Here is a 4,447-nt window from a genome sequence, read left to right on the forward strand (position 1 = left end):
TGCCCATGAAATTTCACCTTTACCCGTATCGGTTGGTACCGCAGATACCCATGTAGCACAGCAGCACGTGCAAAGCGCTTTGAAAGCGCTATTGAGAATGCACCTCCCAAAACCGCTGTCAGTTACGCACTTTTTTGACAGATGGCTATTTTGATGGATTTTGATTCATAGTGTGCCAAAAATGATTTCTAAGACTAAAACGTTGCTTGAAAACATGTAATTCACTTTGAAAAATACTCAAAAACACTTTCGTCAATCATGCGCGTAAAAAGCGCTTTAAAAGCGCTGTTGAGAATGCACCTCCCAAAACCGCTGTCAGTACGCACTTTTTTGGCAGGTGGCTATTTTGATGGATTTTGATTCACAGTGTGCCAAAAATTATTTCTAAGACTATCAAAGGTTGCTTGAAAACATGTAATTTATTTTGCAAAACATTTAAAAACATTTTCGTCAATCATGCGTGTAAAAAGCGCTTTGAAAGCGCACGTAGCACAAGAGCGCGTGCAAAGCACTTTGAAAGCGCTGTTGAGAATGCATCTTCTAAAATTGCTGTGGAAATGTGCAAATCGCGTATAAAACATCTATAATAACTTTCAAATCTTTTAGAAATAATTTTTGACTCGCATGAGAAAAACATGACTCGCCCTCGTGTCTTTGTGGAGGGTTAAAACACGACATTTATTAAATATATCAGACGCTCGCTGCGATACCGTCATATACGGGCGCGATTCGGCTTTTGCATAATGACAACGATTGGCGCACGGCGAAACGTGACGCGGTAGCCAGTTAATTTATCGCTTTTTCGTATAAGCGAAAGAATAGGTAATTGGCTACCGCGTCGTAATGTATCTCGAGCGTGGCAAGTGCGGGATGCATATATGTGCACGCGGCATTACTCGCGAGTACGGAGAGAGGCGGGGGAGGGGGGTCGGACTCACGCCCACAACGCCTGCGTCCGATTGTCTTTTTCAAAGTCGCGAATCGTAAACATGTCTGTACGTGCGTGCGTGTTCATCAGTCTCGTCGAGGTTATTATTCGATCAAGGCCCGCGGCGTAGTCTCGATCTGTGTGCAAACGCGTCAAGACGTGTTTCGTTCGGTATAGAATTTTGTGAAAATTGACGATGTAATATATCATCCGTGTGGTAGTGGGTTAATATACGAGTAAAAAGAAGAGGAATAAAAGCATATATTTTGAGTAATGGTCGTATAACCCCTGATCAAAAGAGCTTGAACCAATATTGTCTGAACTAGTCATCAAGGTCGTCGTCGTCTTTGGACGTGGATACTCTGTACGTAGTTTCTCATATATATTTGTACGCGTGTAAAAATACATGAGTCGTATAATTACCCCTGCTTGTAATATATGCGAGCATTTTTTACAGAGAGTCATCCGTTCCGAATTGCGCATCAGACGCATAGCGTATTATTTGTGTTTCGTCCGGTATAGAATTTTGTAAAAATTGACGACCTAATTATATCATCCGTGTGGTAGTGGGTTAATATATACGAGTAAAAAGAAGAGGAATAAACGCATATATTTTGAGTAATGGTCGTACAGCCCCTGATCAAGGGAGTTTGAACCAAATATTGTCTGGACTAGTCATCAAAGTCGTCGTCGTCTTCGGACGTGGATACTCCTGTAAGTATTACATTTTTTCTTATATATTTATTTATATATACTAGTTTCTTATATATATGTACGTTTGTAAAAGTACATGAGCCGTATCATTACCCCAGCTTGTAATATATGCAAGCATTTTTTACAGAGAGTTCGTTCCGAATTGCGCATCAGACGCATAGCGTATATATATTATTTGTCTTTGATGTTCATCGAACGTTTAAGAAGAATAAATAGTGCTCTGCGTTTTGATGTACAAATTCGGAACGCACCCAGAGGTTACGATACAGAGTTCATGTATTTCTACAAATATATTTATTATATGCATTTATTTATTTTTGTGTTCTAATTCTGTTTTTTTTTTTATTCCAAGATTTAATTTTGCTGCCTAGTTGTGTCGTCCCTGACAACATAAGTGGGAACAGGAACCTGCATGGTGCTACGTTATAGATTAGCTAATATACTAACTAGCTAATAATAACAATCAAAACAGCGAAATTGTTGACGTGTTCGGACGTGGTTACTCATGAATTCTTCCGTAAGTATTACTTGTTACGAGATACTACCGTGTACCTTCTCTTGATTCTCTTGATTTATTGACTACCAAAGACTGGTATAAGTTGAAATAAATAAAAATCTTTTTTAATATTTAGATATTTATTCTTTCTTAATAATAATATAGATTTATTTTATATTTTTGTATGTTTTATATATATATAGAAAAAGATTTTTATTTATTTAAACTTATACCAGTCTTTGGTAGTACAATAAAACTTTCTCGTAAAAAACTTAAACATTGACATATTTTAAATACTACAAAAAATATTTAACACAAATCTCTTCCAAGAAAAAAATAGTTTAAAAATTATATTTTACTACACACGCGTTTTTTAATATTCTTTAAGTATGTAATTACAAAGAAAAGTCACTTGAGATCTGAAATTAAATTGAAGAAAGTACTACAAGGAAATAATATGAATTAATGTCATATAACAATCTGTCTAATGTATATGGATGTAGCTTATCAGAAGTACAGAATTCGAAAGATGGTAAAAGATGCAACGCTAATTTAGAACGATAAAGGATATTATATTGTTATTGTATATCAATTGAATAATACATATTACGAAATTATGCACTAAAGAATTAACATTGAGCTATTAATTACATAGTCTGGACAATATATTTATCAAATGATTGACAATAAAATGTTATTTAAATATTGAACGTTACAGAAATATATAAATTTTATTTTTAAATTTATATTTGATATTTCTTTCTGACAAAATTATTTCTTACATTTTCTGTATCCAGTGATGAAACGTTTAAAAATTTCAGAAAATGCTTAGAAAGAAGTAGATGCAACAAACAAGTTAAACAAGTTGTGTTTAAAATGTAATAACAAACGTAATTTATGTATTCTAAGAAAAGCTGAATAATATTTATAATTAGCTAAATAACTGAATAATATTTTGAAAACACAAAGTAGTTTAAATGTATGTTTTTAAAGCTTTTATTTGTTCTTTAAGTGCATCTACTTCTTTCTGAACATTTTCTGAAATTCTCAAACATTTCATCACTGGATACAGAAAATGTAAGAAATAATTTTGTCAGAAAGAGATATCAAATATAAATTAAAAAATAAAATTTATATATTTCTGTTACGTTCAATATTTAAATAACATTTTATCGTCAATCATTTGATAAATATATTGTCCAGACTATATAATTAATAGCTCAATGTTAATTCTTTAGTGCATAATTCCGCAATATGTATTATTCAATTAATATAACAATAATATCATTTATCGTTCTGAATTAGCGTTGCATCTTTTACCATCTTTCGAATTCTGTACTTCTGATAAGCTACATCCATATACAGTAGACAGATTGTTATATAACATTAGTTCATATTATTTTCTTGTAGTACTTTCTTTAATTTAATTTCAAATCTTAAGTGACTTTTCTTTGTAATTACATACTTAAAGAATATTAAAAAGCACATCAATATAACTTTTTGCTAATAACTTTTTTTTCTGTACAGGTATCCCATTTTAGTGTTGTAGCTGGGAGAGGGGTACACGAAGGAGAAATGGCTACTAGTATATGTAAGAAAATTTTCTCTCCTGAGGTTGCATTACAACTGAATTAAACAGGGACAGAGATAAAAAAAGGAATCAAGTCACTAAAGTGTGGTAAGTGCATTATTGGTAAATTATTGAAAATGCTGAGAAAAAAACATGAAACTCTTACTTTCAGTCCTGTTGTGTCTTAAGGAGGGAGCCTCATGTAAAATGACTAAACAAGTAGGTTTAAAGACAATGGTATTTAGTTATCTACATGCATGCCAAAGGGCAAGTCGATTGGTCGAATAGTTTATCAGTAATCTTGCACGCTAATTTGAAAAACATGGTTTTGAGAAAAACGCGTTTAAAGTTTCAAGTTCTCGGAGCGCGCGCTTTACTTGCGTAACGCTCAGGTATAAAATTGCCTATTTCAAGTTCGAATTTCGCTCTGGAATTTTGGGAACATATTCTAGAGATATTATACTAATGATTTGTGCAATAAAATTTTTTCGATTTTTTTTACTGGTTACATGAGGCTCCCCCCCTTAAAATACACTTGATCTACTCTTAATAAATATGATGATTAACTTATCAACTTAAATCCTGTATTTAGTATTTCTCATGCATAATATTGTAATTTTTTAAATCTTTTTTCAGATGCATGTGGCAAACAATATAAAAGAAATTTTTCGAGATCAAAAGTCACAGGCTCCATAAGTACGTGGTTTCGAAGTAATTCAAAGAGGAGAGCCATAAATAA

The 4,447-nt window shown here is 32.8% G+C and overlaps 1 long non-coding RNA gene across 2 annotated transcripts; it reads left to right on the forward strand.

Annotated features, from left to right (window-relative positions):
• The first annotated feature begins 57 nt into the window (after window positions 1-57).
• Window positions 58-4,439, forward strand: LOC112452186. Of its 2 annotated transcripts, none has more exons than XR_003040466.1 (5): window positions 58-1,292; window positions 1,374-1,642; window positions 1,995-2,159; window positions 3,666-3,816; window positions 4,345-4,439. It is a non-coding gene; the product is annotated as an uncharacterized LOC112452186 (long non-coding RNA). The 2 variants fall into 2 exon arrangements; XR_003040465.1 differs by having other exon boundaries at window positions 60-1,292; window positions 1,386-1,642.
• The last annotated feature ends 8 nt before the right edge of the window (window positions 4,440-4,447 follow it).

Source organism: Temnothorax curvispinosus, unplaced genomic scaffold (assembly GCF_003070985.1).
Source record: "Temnothorax curvispinosus isolate PA1 unplaced genomic scaffold, ASM307098v1 QBEX01003029.1, whole genome shotgun sequence".
NCBI lineage: Eukaryota > Metazoa > Arthropoda > Insecta > Hymenoptera > Formicidae > Temnothorax > Temnothorax curvispinosus.